The 16,368-nt window shown below is 40.9% G+C and overlaps 1 long non-coding RNA gene across 1 annotated transcript; it reads right to left on the bottom strand.

The window, feature by feature from the left end:
• Nucleotides 1-555: 555 nt before the first annotated feature.
• On the bottom strand, nucleotides 556-7,123 carry LOC142840999 (uncharacterized). The gene is made up of 3 exons (XR_012908998.1): nucleotides 6,455-7,123; nucleotides 2,981-3,041; nucleotides 556-1,653 (listed from the first exon to the last, which is right to left on the bottom strand). It is a non-coding gene; the product is annotated as an uncharacterized LOC142840999 (long non-coding RNA).
• Between the last annotated feature and the right edge of the window lie 9,245 nt (nucleotides 7,124-16,368).

Here is a 16,368-nt window from a genome sequence, read left to right as displayed (position 1 = left end):
AAGATATAGAACTATCAGCTCCTTGACTGGGAACTTGTCTGCCTGAATGCCACCTGCCATGATGATACTGGACTAAACCTCTGAACTGTTAGCAAGCCACCACAATTAACTATTTTCCTTTGTAAGAGTTGCTGTGATTGTGGTGTCTCCTCACAGCAATAGAAACACTAATTAAGACAGGAGATGTGTCCTGTTGGAGAAAGTGTGTCACTGGATATGAACTTTGAGGTTTCATGCCAAGTCCTGTATCTCTGTCTGTGGATAAGGATGTAGCTCTCAGTTACTGCTCCAATGACATGAGTGCCACCATACCCATTCCATAAGTTAAATGATGGACTAAACCTCAGAACCTGGAAGCAAGCCCGCAATTGCATGTTTTATAAGAGTTGTAAGAGTTGCTATGGTCATATGCGTCTCTTCAAGCAGTAGACCAGTAACTAAGAGAAGGCCAAACTGCCTTGAAAGAAGGGCAATGTGCAAGAACTAATGTTTCCCCCTTTAGAAACCATCCACAAAGCTACAACAAACAGTGAAATGGTGAGACCAGCCTAAGATTGATCTGGAATTTAATACACAAAGATTGTTATTTTGATACAAGCACTAAAACGTATTAACTAATAATTTTACTTAAAACATAATGATTAGTCAATGGATAAACTATAATATCTCCCAAAAATGTTAATGAGATGCATGGATATTCACAAGAAAAAGAATGTAATTGGCCCTTGCCACTAACCACACACAAAGTTAATACACAATGGATCAAAATCTAAAATCAACTTAAAAAACAAGAGTAAAGTTTTATGACACTGGGTCAAGAAACAATTTCTTAGATCTATAGAAAATAACAAGAGATAAAGTTGCTTGGTTAGATGAGTGGGGTATGCCTTTATCCCAGGATTCCTGAGGGGGAAGCAGGAGAATCTCTGTGAGTTTAAAGGCAGTCTGGTCTACAGAGTGAGTTCCAGAATAGCCAGGGCTACATAGGGAGAATCTAGCTTCTCCCCCTTCCCTGCCACCATGAATTGTATTTAACCAAATAGAAAATATTTGTTTATAATACAAAGGACATCATGAAATAAAAATGCCCCCAGCTGTGGTGCCATGAGCCTATCATCCCAGCACTGGGGAGGTGGTGGCAGGAAAATCAAAAATTCAAAGTTATCTTCAGTAATGTGGTAAGTTCCAGGCTAGCCTAGGGAATGTGAGACTTCTTAAATACATATATGTGTGTATAACTCTCTCTCTCTCTTTCTCTCTCTCTTTTTCTTTCTCTGTGTGTGTGTAAAATGTGGGAGGGGAGAAAGGATTATGGGAGCCAGAAGATCCAAGGATACCACAAAATCAGTTAACCTGGGCTCATATGGCTCACAGAGACTGAACTACCAACCGGAAAGCCCAAGTAAACAGAATGTGCATTGTAAACAACTTCCAAAACTCTAGAAATGACAGAGACATCTCACTGCCTGGACAGTCACCCAAAGTTCTTCTGTACCGTTGGGGCATCCATCTTCAGCTTATAGGCCCATAGTAACCAGCAAACATTTTCATGAAGCAGGAAATTTTAAAGACAGTTCCGTCACTTTCTTCTGTGTCCTGTAGAATGCCTCCCAGACTCTTTCATGAAACAGGAACCCTGAAGGATCATCTCACCTTTAGGCAATTAATTTTACGGAAGTTAGTATATGAAAGAGATTCGTAAACATCCTCAGTCTTCTCTTTTCCTGTCCCCATCCCCTCTCCTGACCAGTCTACTGCTCATAACCCTCACAGCTCTCCTTCCTTTTGACTCAGGTCAGGAACCCATCACCTCTCCTGGCATTTCTGCATCAGTGTCTCCATGTACACCTTGCCTCTTAATTTTCCTCTTCAATACAGTCTTTTTAATTTTAATTTTTTAATATTTTCATCAGTATATTTTGATTATGTTCTTTCCCCTCCTCGAAGTTCATATTCTTTCTCCTCCCACTCTCACTTTTAAGACAAAACAAAGCAAACAACAAAAAGTGTAAAAGATAAACTAAAAGACATAAAAAGAAAAACAAAAAACTACAAAAACAAACATGGAGTCAGTTTTGTGTTTCTCAAGTCCCCCTGGGCTTGTGTACTGCCAGGAGTGTGGCTGAATATACCCAGTGGCACTCCATTGGGAAAAACTGACTTTCCCTTTCCTAATAGGTATCAGTTGCAAATAGGTTCTTGGTTAGGGCAGGAGTTTGTGTCCACTTCCCCATGTCAGTGTTGGGCAGTTGTGGGCATCAACTCTTCATATGTCTGATTCATTTTTCTCAAAAATTTCACACTGGTTCTATCTGACCCCTGTTTAAAGCCATTTAAACCCCCATACCCTGCTCCTTTCATCACTGTGGTGATGTGTGTATATGTGTGTGTGCGTATGTGTGTGTCTGTGTGTGTGCCACTTCCTCCCACCTATCAGAGTAACAACAATAGATCTACATGCTCTGCTCACTGAAGATCAGTCTGAGCACACAACTATCGTCTCTCTCTCTCCATGCTCCACGCAAGCATTCCCAGTATCTTGACGGCCTCTCTCTCACCTAGTTTCTCACCATGGAGGAGGAGCACAACCTGCACCTTGTTGCCCACACTATAGTCAGAGCAGGACTCAGCTTAGCCAGGAAGCCTTCCCTGTTATGCTATCACTGCCCACCCCGAACCTAAATAGGATACACCCTACATTTCTTATTCATTGGCCAGTTATAATCTAAAGAATCCTAAAGGGGCCTGATATCAATTTTGTTACCAAACAACTTGGTCAAACACTTTGATATTTTCTTGTTAACTGAAACCCCACACAACTAAGAAAGAATTGTCTCTGATGGAGTATGGCTGTATGGGTAACTTCCTAACCTTTACAAAAATTAAAACAACTAATATTTATTGGGTAAATTGTATATTATATCAATTGTTATACTAGCTTTAGCTTAAAATAACACATTTCTGAAGGAAGTATTCTTACCTGAGTGTTATAGATGAAAATCTACAGCCGAGAGAGGGCATCTTATGCCAAATTACAATCTCTGCATGGGAGAAGCGGAGTGTCATTAGAGCCTGGCTCTCAGTCACCTTCTCTGCTTCTAGCACACAGGCTCTGAGGTGGGAGGTGAGGAAGGCAAAGTCTTCACATTGTCCATCAAGTTGAGCTTATGGAGACTCAGCACAGGCCAGAGCCCTCCTAGGACAGAGCTAGATGGCTAGTCTCAGACCATCTCTCCTGAGGAGATTTTCCCTCCTGTCTGAATGTGAGAGACCCTGGGATGTACTGAAAGTAGAAGGATCCAAGGAAAGAGGATTTGAAGCGTGTTTCCATAGAGCAGGCAATGAGGGAAGAAGTTTGAGGAGTTTGAAATGTATGTACCAAGTACCAGAAATTGGGTAGACTGACTACTTCTCATCTCCAGTACCACAGATGTCTAGGTCCCACCCAAAAACTTAGCACCAAAGACTATCTCACCACTAGTAGAGCCAAGGAATGTTTCACTGAGTGCCTGTTTCTTCCCCCTGTAGGAAACCTCCTGAAGCAACTGAGTCAAAAGACTAAGGATTTGAGGTTGCTCAGTTTCCAGAAAAATTTCAAGGTAAGGCAGAGTTTGAGGGTTGAGTCTCTCACTCCTCAGCAAGTAGGCCAGCACTGGATCCTGAAAGTGGCGCTTATAAAATCCTGTTTAACAAAGGCAAGCTCAGATATTTTCACCTCTTCCCTGGGACCAGCTCCTGGGGTTTTATGACCCTGCCTCCTCTCTGAGATTCCCCAGGCGAGCTGGGAAAGGGCCATTTCTGTTCCCAGTAGGGATGCTAAGATGATCTCCGGATGCTGTCAACAAGAGCACTACAGGGAGACCCTGGGGGGCAGAGCTGGAGAAACAGCCCATAGGTGGAGAAGTGGTGACCTGTTCCCTTTTCTAGACTAATTGGGGGAATAAGAGCAGCTCAGAGAAGAGGAGGTGAGACCTGGTTACCTGATACACAGGACAAGGACTTAAGTTCTCACTCTGATTCCTCTTTTACTGCCCAAACCCTGAGTCCATATTTGAATCACACTTCTCTTCCTTCCTCAACTACCTTGGGGGCAATCATAGTCCTCGCTTCTCTGCTGTGTGATATCTGAGCAGGTTACCCAGTCACTCTGGTGTTAATGAAGAGTCATCAACAATGGGGCCTGACTGGAGAGGTGGCTCTGGGATAAACAGGATTTGCTGTGCTGCAGAAGACCCAGTTTGGTTCCCAGCACTCACATGGCTGCTCACAACCATATATATCTTTAATTCTAGAGAATCTGGTGCTCTTTTCTAACTTCCCCTGAGACCAGACATGCATGTAGTGTACATATATATGTGCAGGCAAAATGCTCATACACATAAACAAAAATAAAAGAAAAAGAGTCAACCATGACATGCCAATGTGAAAGGCAGCAGTAAACCTGAGGATTGTAAGGATTAAAGACCAAATCCACAGTTGTCCGACTAAAGGAAGCTGTACTTTGGGGTGCACTCCGGACTGGCCTGCTGGCTGTCTCACCCTAGGTTGGGATTGGAGAGAGAAGCCCTAATGGCCTCCCAAGTCCCTTTTATAGGGGAGATAAAATGTTCAAAGGGGTAAAAGATTTGGCTGTGGTGCATTGTTAGAAAAATGCAACAAAAGGGAAGGAACAAGGGTAAGACATGAATGAGGTCAAAATTTTAGTGCAGGTTGAAACCTGGCTTTACAGTTTATATCAGTTTTTTTTTTTTTAAAAAAAACCCAGTAAGTTATTCTTAAACTACAAACAGAAATCTTAACTTGCCAGGACTTAACACAGTACCAACAGGAACTTATTCTTAACTGTCTTCATCGCAAATAGAAACCTTAATCTACAAGGTATGCTGTTCCTGTTTTGGTCTCATATTCCCCCCTTGAATTGTATTCTGAGTCAAATCCTTGACTCTGTAGTGGGCATCTGGTTATATTGGGATCTAATAACCATCATCAACTCAATGGCTCAAAAATAGGAATTTATATATCTAATTAAGGCATTAGGATGCAAGGGCCAACAGTAATTAGTAGAAACAGAAGGGCCAAAGGCCCTAGCTGATAAAAATTACTATCTAGGAGGAGCCCAAATGTGAGAATGATCATCAGTCATTTTTTTCATCTCAGGTCCCCTTTTTGTAATGTTTCTTTGGGTACAGCCAAATTATCTCTAATGATTCCCGAGTGGTTTTGTACAGAAATAAAAATTTTATTTTAAGGCCATATAATATCGCCTTGTTCTATATAATTCACATATAATTATATATAACATATATAACATAATATTTATATATAATTCATATTATAGAACTACTTCACCTAATGAATCTACCTATGGACAAATCTTGGCCTATATAGTTTCAACAGGTACTTTTCCTGGTGTAGCAATAGGCACTATAGGTAGCCATTTTGTCCCCTATGCCAGGGAATTTCCTTTTGACTCAATATTCCAGTCTACTGAGGACAAGGGACAACATACTCTCTTCTGTAACTACTTCCTGTTAAAACTAGGATGTCATTGCCAGGGCCCAGGTAGCCTGGAATGCTAGTTAAAGGCTGGGAGGGGACTCAGGCAATGGGGCCTTTATCAGAAGCATCTGGTTAGCTGACTAAGCTTCAGAGAGCAGTTGTAGCAGCTGGCCTGGCTCACATTAGCTTTCTGCGAGTCCAGGGCTTGCAGCAGTTTGGAGCGTGTTGTAGCAAGCCGCTGATTCCTGGATGGTGGCTGTCAGACAACTAGAAGTCTGCTGATTCGATATGGACTAGGAACAGAAGTTAAAGTTTAAGAGCTTAAAGGTAAATCTTATATTTGGAACTTTCAGGCCCATAGTCCTGACATAGTAATTGGTGAAGAGAAGATATCCCCAGACCAAAGAAGAGAGAGCAAGATTCCATCCTTAGGAATAGGAAGGTGAAGAAACTTAGGCTGTACTTACCTGGATTCCATTTGACCTATGAGAGATGGATCCTTAATTCCCTGAAGCTTTCATATTTTTTTAAATTTAAACAAAGATAAAAGTTTTAGATATATTAGCATTACCACTGTTGGTAATCTGTACTAAAATCACTATTACCAAGAAAAATCATAGCAAAACAAGTTCTTTTAAATAAAGGAATAGTAAAAAGTTACATCTGAAACCTGCTTTTCCTTTAATAGTAAGGCTGTTAGTAAGGCAAGCCTGTCTGTCTATCTCACCAGGAACACAGTAGCTCTATAAAAAAATGAGACCTGGTTTTTACATATGAAATAAATTCACAAGGTGGCTGCAAGCTTGGGGGAAGAAACTGGGTGTGTGCCGCTGTTAAACTGACAAAGTTACAGTTAATCTAGTTGTCAATGCCATCAGAGATCTGAGAAGGATAAGTTATAGCAAGAATTATAGTCCAAATGACCTATGTATCAATTAAAACAACAGAAACTTACCCATTATCTAGATGGTCACCCCAGGCTCTGGTGATTTCAATTACTTCCTTGGGGGCAGAGGTCCCAGGGTAGAATTTCTCTTCAGCTGCCAGACCCATGTCTGAGAAAGTTTCTGAGATTTTCAGTAGAAAGAGAACTTGTGAGACTGACTTTATTCTGTTTAGGCAAAGTGGGGCAATAAACTCTCAAAGATCCTGCTGTTATTATTCAGAAATGCTGGCAGGTCCCTGGCGGGCTCATGGAGTGAGCGGGTGTGAGCCCGATGGGGACGGAGCCGCTAGCAGCCCCCCCCCCCCAGCATCCTAGTGGCAAGCAGCAGACACATAACAGGCGGGCAGGAATGAGGCGAGTCTCGGCGCGTCCGGGAAGGGCCCAGCTGCTGCTCTCACTGGCGGAGCCACGCAGAGGCACTGGCAGCTGTGGTTTCCCAACAAGCAGGCCGCGGATTCCCGACAGTGGTGAGCGTGTGTAAGCAGACCCATAGACACAAAAAATAGGCGTAAAGCTAAAATATTTATTACAGGAGAGAGGGAGGGAGAGAGAGAGGGAGGGAGGGAGGGAGGGAGGGAGGGAGGGAGAGAGAGAGAGAGAGAGAGAGAGAGAGAGAGAGAGAGAGAGAGAGAGAGAGAGAGAGAGAAAGAGGGAGAGAAAGAGGGAGAGGCAAAAAACCCGTGTGCACCCCAAAAAAGCAAAAAGAGGAGAGAGATGGCGGCGGAAGGTCAGAGGTAGTGGGAATGGGCGTGGCTTGTCTCCCAAAGAGACAGGAAACCACAACACCTGCCTGTCCACAATTTGCGCTGGGCCCTGGCAGCAGGCAAGGCTTTGAGGGAATTTTTCCAGTGGTTAGTATTACTACAATCCAGGGGCAGTCACCATGCCCCATCATCTTCTTTGGAGACTTGGGGTTACTCCCAGGAGCTGGAGTCTCTCTGTCATAGTAAGCTTTTTCCATTAAGTATTTTATGCCATATTCAGCAGATATCTGGAAAGTTTGATGACCATTATCTATTAAGTATATCTGAGCTAAACAAACTTTGCTTGTTTTTATTTGTTTCCTTTAGGCTTAACCTTGGAAGCATATACAGGGGGCTAAATAAGACTTATTTCTATAATTAATTACTTTAGCACTTAGTATAACAAGTATAGTCCTGAACACATTAAAGAGTTTGATCCTTTATGAGGCAACTGACCATTAACTTGCATGTCTTAATTATCTTTAACAGCTTACAATAAGCTAACAGCTTTTATAAGATTAGGGCCTTACAACTTTATCTCTGTTAAGTTTGAGCCTTAAAAAAATCTGAATTGAAGCTCCTTTTAGTATCAAAATAAAATTTTAAATCATGAATACAGCCCATAGGGAGACTGGCAACTTTATAATTTCCTGGTTCTTATAGCTTAGAAAAATAGCTGAAGCTTAACAAAGTTAGCAAAGACAAGGGGGCTAGACATCCATCCGCAGTCTCTGTCAGCTTGAATAGACCTTAGGTAAGGAGGGACTCTTCGCTAGACTGCTTAGGTGGTTGTCTTGCTGAATCATAAGGTAGGAACATCCCAGTTACTTGTGGTTAATGCCTGTTGTTCATATCTGTGACCCTAACTCATTAGCCTATTTGTTATTTCTTAAAATTATATACTAATAATATAAAACATTTTATAAATTTAGAATGTCCTATAGCCTCATTAATTTAAATATTTTATAAAGGCTAAAACATCCAGACCTTTTTATTTAAATTTGTGTAAAACTCCAAAATTTCCTCTTAAAATAGTAAAAATCTCTAAACTATGTGTTCCTTCAATATCAAACAAAATAAAATAAAAAAAATTGGGAGGTGGTGACACATGCCTTTAATCCCAGCACCCAGGAGGCAGAGGCAGGCAGGTCTCTATGAGTTTGAGGCCTGCCTGGTCAACAAAACAAGTTCCAGGACAACCAGTACTGTTGCACAGAGAAGCTCTGTCTCAAAAAACAAAAAACACAAACAAACAAAAAAAAGTAAAGTACCTCTTTTACTTTAAGAGGGAAGACATAGGGCACAATCAGCACAAGGCAAAATCATGCTCTAAAAATGCAAACAATTTAATATTCATTATCTGGGTGTAGCGGCGTAAATGAATGCAGACAGATTGTAATCATATATACAGCTTTAATGGGGAAATAGACTTACAGAACCACAGGTTCCCGCGGAGAACAGGAAAGCAGAAGGGGCGGTTGGGAGCACACCCACAATCTTTATAAGTAAAAAATATCCTCGGGGGACCCTGTCCCCTGCTAGCAAGGTGATTGGCTGGGTCTCTCCTACATCTGGGATTCCCTCATAATCTCTGGACTTTCCCAAGGGACTCAGGTCACCTCTTTGGCCCCACCCTAAGCAGCATATATAGCCTTTTAGAACCCAGCCAGCTGAATATCATTGTCATTGGTGTTTCTGGTGACTATCATATCACTTGCATTGCCAAAACTGCTAGGATTACCCCACGACAACTGGGTTCTCTTCAGGAACTCCAGGTCTGCCACACAGGCAAGCCTCCGCTGCTCTCCATGGCCGCTTTATGCCTTTAAAACCAATACCACAGGGCTGGAGAGATGGCTCAGAGGTTAAGAGCATTGCCTGCTCTTCCAAAGGTCCTGAGTTCAATTCCCAGCAACCACATGGTGGCTTACAACCATCTGTAATGGGGTCTGGTGCCTTCTTCTGGCCTGCAGGCATACACATAGACAGAATATTGTATACATAATAAATAAGTAAATATTAAAAAAATAAAACCAATACCACATGGGTGACTCTTACATTACAAAGTTTGGCTACCAATGCAAGATACATTCTTGTATATGAACACATGAAGGCACAGCTTTAATACTTTATTAAACAAGCATTTTTTAAAATCCTATCTTTCACAAAACTTGTTTTCAGGACAGGAAATATCATATAAAATTCCAGTCTAATCCAAATATCTTGGAAACATGCTGGTGCCTCCTTGGTTAGCCCACACTGTGTGGTAACATTTAATCTCCATGGTAAAGTCACATGACATTCATCTTCTCCAATCCTAGCAAAGATGGTTGTCAGCTACATGGCTGCCTAAAGATGGCAGTGAAGGCACATGCTGTTTATGGTTCAAGGTGCTGTCAGACCACACAGACCCTTTAAGATTACCTATGCATGTACTTTAACTAGCAACCCTGTGTTATGAGTTTTAAGTTAAATTTTTTGTTACAGATTTTTATCCATACCCAATAAACTTAAAAATCTTGAGATAAGGTTTATATCTTGGCAAAAGGTTTAGGCAACTAAATGAAAACATTCATCTTTTTTAGCTGTTCTGTTTTGTCTCTTCTCCGTTGCAGCATCAGATGGTTCGCCAGACCCCAGATAGAGATTTTAAAAGCCTGTCTGGGTCCAAAATGGGAAGAGCCAGAACCCAATTCCAGAGCCATCTTTTCAGTAAAGTAGAATAGCATAAACAACTTTATTATCCACACTTAAAAGACATTTGAATTTTTATTAAACTGGACCTGCCCAGTGGCCAGAAAGCTCAAAGATAAATTCCAAGCCCCAAACATCAAAGCAGCCATGGAAGCTTTGGAAGCTCACATACAGAGACCCATCTGGAACCAAGCATGCTATCATCATACATTCATCTGAGCCTGACCCACTTCTGCCTTGTCTTCATGTTTGCAACAACACTGACAATCACATTAGAGCACATAGACCTATCTATACACGTAGAGCAGACAGACCAAACCTTCCCTGCTATTAAAGCCTGGGAGCAATCACTGAATGCTTCCCTACCTCCTTCAGTGTTGTAATTCTGAGAAGGCCTGCCACGGTATCTGCTGCTGTTGAATCCAATGTTCAGCAGACTCTAGTGCTGCCTGTACGGTAGAGAGAATGGAAGGCGATGGAATCTTCTGGTGCAGTGGGAGGCTGTAAGATCAGCGTCTCAACGACGCCATGAGCTACCACAGTAAATGTTTATGCAGCTCAGTGCTGGGGCCAGAGGGCAGGGAAGCTTACCAGTCTTGCTGCCCATGTCTCAGATCAGCTTCAGTTACCTCAAGTCGGAATACACAAAGACAGGTAAAACACAAGGCAAGACACAGAGCAAAAGTGAGAACAGAAAACACAGGACAATGACATCAGCTTTGGAGCCATTCAGAGGTCCACAAGTTTGCTCAAATGAATCTTCCTAACAAAGAGCCCCCTTTTCCTCAATAGCCTCCCCGTATAATCCAGGTGCCAGGAACCCACCAGAAGCCGGATCTCTCTGAGTTCTCTTGGCTCCCAGAATGCCTGACATCCCAAGCTGGACCTCTCCACACCGTCAGCTTGGCCCACAGGGATGTCCTATGGTTCCTCAGCTCTGTTGTGCACTTGTAGATGAGTACCTAGGTGCCAAGCTTCTCCTGGTCTTCCGGAGCTTTTCAGCTCTTGCTCTTCTCCAGGGCATCCTCAGGATTTCAAGGCAGGTCAGAGAATAACTGATAGCTGTCTGAACTCCCAATTAACCAGAAATAGCCAAGGGTCACGTGACATTTCACTTTTCCCAGAACAGGGGTCCATAGATTTTGTCAAATCCTTCCTGTTTCCCAGATGGGGATCCCACAGAACCAGAACCATACATCATAGAAAACTAAAAAGACTTCTATGACTTACCAAAAGGAGGCTTCTAGGGGTGATGCTTGCTGTCTCCTTTTTCAAGCCATTCGTTCTGGGAGTGCTGTATAGGACCACGGCACACCCTGGAGCCTTGGATCAGCAAACCAAATGGCACAAGCCCTGGGTGACTCAGCCTATGGAACATCCTATAGCAAAGGATCTGGCTCAGAGTTTGAGTGACTGGTCCTATCTCACTGGGGAACCCAAGATGTTAATCTGAGAATTGTGAGGAGAAAAAAAAAATCAAATTCACAACTGTCCAAGTAAAACAAGCTGTATTTTGGGATGTACCTTAGACTGGGCAGCTGCCTGTCTCGCCTTAAATTGGAATTGGAAAGAGCGGCCCCTGCTGGCCTCTTGGAGTCCTGTTTACCGGAGAAAGTGTTCCCAAGGGTTTTAGAAAACTCCTGTGAAAGGGAAGAACAAGGGTGTGGGATATGCATCATGTGGGTGACTTTGCAAGTTCAGTGCAGGTTGAAAAACATGCTTTACAGTTTACATCAGATCTAAGAAACAGTAACTTATTCTCTAATACAAACAGAAACCTTAGAAACTTTAACTTACAAGGACTTAGCATGGGACAGACAGGAACCTGCGGCTTAAATACAAATAGAAAACTTAATCTGAAAAGGACAAATAGAAATATATTCTTAACTGTCTTAACTGAAAACAGAGCCCTTAACCACTAAGGTGTATTGTTCCTGTTTTGGTCTCACATTCTCCATGGCAATAGAATGAGAAAACTCTCCAAAAGGCTCATGATCTTGGGTGCAAATAAGAAGTGGGGTCTAAATATATCAACCTCTGGATCACGTTCTCTTGAACTTGGTGTTATTCTGCTTCGGCTGCCTCTTCTATAGAATTCCAATAGTAACCTCTTCCCTTCTAGGATGGCTAGAGAAATAAAATGTCGTAATGTCAGACCCATACCACAAGTTCTGGCCAGTGTTCCTGACCTGGAATCTCCATCTTTGCCTTCTGTGTCCTGGTTTCCTAAGGATTCAGGAGAAGATAGATCAAAAAAGTATTCCTGCTTGAGAGTGATGGTTTAGATAAGGGGTTAGAATTCCTGTGAGCTGCTTATTAAACACAGCCAATATTAAAGGTTATTTATAAAATGACAAATAAATTGTGTTGGAAACAAGACAGAGTGCCTAGGAATGTGCTCAACTGCATAGCACCTGAGTAAATAGAATGCTTGAGGTTAGAGTTTGCATCATAACATTTAAAAATAAATGTAAAAGCAACACAAGCTCTGAACTCCGCACATCCTAATGAGCAATCCGATTCCCTGAGCTCTGTGTTCTGGCAGTTGTTTAGTGTGATGCATTTGGTGGTTGGAACACTGTATAATGATATGTAATCTCAACTGCTGCTCAGTGGCATGGTGGCCATCATAGGTATATTTGCACCTTAGTCATTGGCAATCATCATTAATTAGAAGCACCTCGGCTCCTGCAATGCTGTTGCTAAGTCTTGATCCACAACTCTGACCCCAACTCTGCTCACTCCTGTTGCTGATCCTCATCAACTCTGAGAGGCATTTGAGTCCAGGCAGAGATTCTTCTCCACCAGGATAAGGAAACAGGTTCAGAGAGAAGCAGACAGAACCCATTGAGTGCCACATATAGAAACAACAGCCCTGGCTCTGTTGTTTTTAGTCATGGAGATTTTATTATGGATTCATGTGGAGGAGCTCAAGTGGATCTTAAAGTTCAATGGAAAGTGCAAGGGACTCAGAAGAGGCAAAACATTCTTGAAAAGGAAAAACAAAGTAGGAGAATTTCTGCCTGCCAAGTTCAAAACCTACCACAGAACTTCAGAAACCAGGAAGTTATGGTATTGGCTATAAAGACTAACATGGAAGTTAGTGGACTAGAACTGACAGCTCAGATACAAGTCCATCAATTTTATTCAGGGACATACAGATCATTCAGTGAAGAAAAGATAACATTTTCAAACATGGTCTTGAGACAAATTGATGTTCACAAAGAGAATAAAAAGTGGGCATCTCTATCCTATCATCATTATCATTATCAAGGCGTGCATTTATTTTACCACCTCACTACAAAGTCTGTGTGTCAGGGTCTTGGACTTGGTTCCACATTCTTGAAAAATACTATAATTAAGTTTTCTGTCCTTGAGGTAAGAAGAGTTAATGAGTGCTGTTTTTTATTGTATCCTGCTTGTTCTGTACTGACATCATGCATTTTGTCAGTAGGGGTCGATGAACGGGCAGTTCCTTGCCCAAAAGCCAGTTTGCCAATAAGAAAATAAGCTCCAAGTGGAGTTCTCAACTGAAGGGTGCTCAACATTCTCTCAGGAATAGATCAGTGCTACCAGGAGCAATCGTGTCTCATGTCAACAGAACCCTAAGTTATTGAAATGCCGTACTCTATAGCTCTTTGAAGTGATTGAAGATTACCTATCTATGCAAAACACAATCTCTATATATCTAAATAATCTGATTAGTATCACTATACGTACAACAAATATGGATGACTATTGACCTATAATTCTTAATACCTATTTAGCTTAAAGACTTAGACTTCATATTAGAATATTAAACAGTCTTTAAACAATCTTTAAACAACTGTGCAACAAATGAGGACAATGACCTCAAAATGTAAACAATGTATAAGTATCTTGATCAGAGGTAAAAATGTATAGTGCATTATGATACATTTATCCTAAAATTATATCAATATACAAAATGTCTTAAGCAGAGGTAGAAGCATGCATGTATATAATATGACAAAATAACTATGCCTAGGTGCACAAATATTGTAAACAGAAATAGGAACATTGTCAATATAATTCGAATTTGTATCAATATACAAGAATCTATACCAATGCAAATTGCCTATAAATAATATCTCACAACTATTCACTCTATTACTCACTATTATTATTAGTGTGAGTAAGCTATTATCCCATGCCATTTCTCTCTTTTTTTAAGAGATCCCTGAGCCTACATAATTTCCACCCCAAACCCCAACCTTATACCAATCATAATCAACCCCGAATTGATGTCCCTAACCCTAAGGACAAACTTTGTTGGGAGAGGGGATGTCATCTTCTATAATTACTTCCAGCTGTCATGGGGGTGGTGTTCTTTTTGTGGGATCTTGTGGAAGTAAAATGATGGTTAAGTTTCAAGATTGCTGGCTGGTATAATTGCAAATAGTCTCTGAGTATTCGGTAGGGTTTTTCTGAGGTTCCTATTTGCAGTTCTGGCCAGAGCATTGTAAAAAGGTGTGCCATTTGAGCTAAGCAAGTTGGAACCATCTTGAGCAGCTGGTTCCCAAAACAGGTCATATAGTAGCGCTATCAGCATCGTAATGTCATATCAACCAGGTGGAATCATTATTGAGGAGTCCCATCTTCTTCCTGGAAGCTTCAAAGAATACTGCAGGAAAATTCATTGCTCATTGTGGAAAACTTAAACATTATTTATACAGACATATATATATATTATATATATTATATATATAAATAAAATGAAAGGTACAATAGAGACATAAATAGGTATGAAGAAAAGTAAAATTTTTCCTAAATTCTTTCTTGTTTCTGTCCCATACCAGATGGCTCCTGAATTGAGAAAGAAACTCTGATTTTTTTTTAACAACATGCTCGGATTTAGAGAAGGACAAAGCCATTGTCCAACTCCAAATCCAGCTTTGATTTTTAAGTGAGTCATGACTATTATTCTAGTAGGTAGTATTTGTGTGTATGTATGTATATGTGTATGTGTATTCAGTGATTCTTACCCTTAGATGACCTGCCCTCCTAAGTCATATTCCTTTTTGCTTGGTGATCCTTTCTGAATATCTATTTTTGTCCTCTTTATACATCGGCACATCCAGGGTCTCTTGACTTTTTGATGATGTGTATTTTTCTGTAAAGACAAGAACAGAACCCTGCCCCAAACCTTATGAGGTTTCCTTATCACTTGGATGTCTATCACCTCTGTAGATGAGCTGTCATTTCTCTTTCTCAAGAGGTTTCTCTTTTTCAAACCGAATCTTTATTAGTTTTGATGGTATCCAAAGCTTTTCTTCTCCTGTGGAAACAAGAGCAAAACCCCTTCCCCAAGTGTAGCACATCTCCTGGTTTCCATTGTGAAGTTAACACATCCTTGAAATACACCAGCTAATTTAATTCAGAAAATTTTTCTATTATCCAATGTCTCTCTGGGATGTTGTTCCTTTCTCAATAGCATTAAGAAAATTCAAGGTTAATAAAGCATTATGCAATCTATTTCTGAGGGTATTTTTCATTTCTTTCTGTTCGTTTAACATATACTTTATAGTTTGATTTGATCTTTCTATAACTGCCTGACCTTGATTGTTTGGTATACCTATAATATGCTTTATATTATAGTAAGCAAAACAGTTTCATTTTCTTATAGACATATGCTGGACCATTATCTGTCTTTATTTGTGCAGATATACCCATGATGACCATAACTTCTAATGAAGGCATGATTGCTGAATCAGCCTTTTCTGAACTCAAAGCAGTTGAAAATCTGAATAAGAGTCAATGATGTGATGTACATATTTTAATTTTCCAAAATCTCCAAAGTGGAACACATATATCTGCCAGATTTCATTTCTTTGAGTACCGTTGGGGTTATTCCCTGCATGTAGTGGTATTTGGTTATAGAAAGAGCATGTAGGACATTTCTTTTTTTTATTTATTAAAAATTTTATTAAAAATTTCCACCTCCTCCCTTGCTCCGATTTCCACCCTTTCCCCCCACCCCCTCCCCGTCCCTCTCCAGTCCAAAGATCAGTCAGGATTCCCTGCCCTGTGGGAAGTCCAAGGTCCTCCCCCTTCCATCCAGGTCAAGGAAGGTGAGCATCCAAACAGACTAGTCTCCCACAAAGCCAGTACATGCTCTAGGATCAAAACCCAGTGCCATTATCCTTGGCTTCTCATCAGAATTATCCGCCATGTTCAGAGAGTCCAGTTTTATCCCATGCTTTTTCAGTCACAGTCCAGCTGGCCTTTTTCCATCCATTTACATGCAAAATTTAAGATGTCATTGTTTTTTTTTTTTTTTTTTACCGCTGAGTAGTACTCTAATGTGTATATATTCCACACTTTCTTTTCCATTCTTCCATTGAGGGGTATCTAGGTTGTTTCCAGGTTCTGTCTATTACAAATAATGCTGCTATGAACATAGTTGAATAAATGCTTTTGCAGTATGATTAGGCATCTTTTGGGTATGTTCCCAAGAGTGGTATTGCT

This window comes from Microtus pennsylvanicus, chromosome X (assembly GCF_037038515.1).
Source record: "Microtus pennsylvanicus isolate mMicPen1 chromosome X, mMicPen1.hap1, whole genome shotgun sequence".
Lineage (NCBI taxonomy): Eukaryota > Metazoa > Chordata > Mammalia > Rodentia > Cricetidae > Microtus > Microtus pennsylvanicus.
Note: the sequence above shows the minus strand (reverse complement) of the source record. Positions and strands in the feature narration are given on the sequence as shown.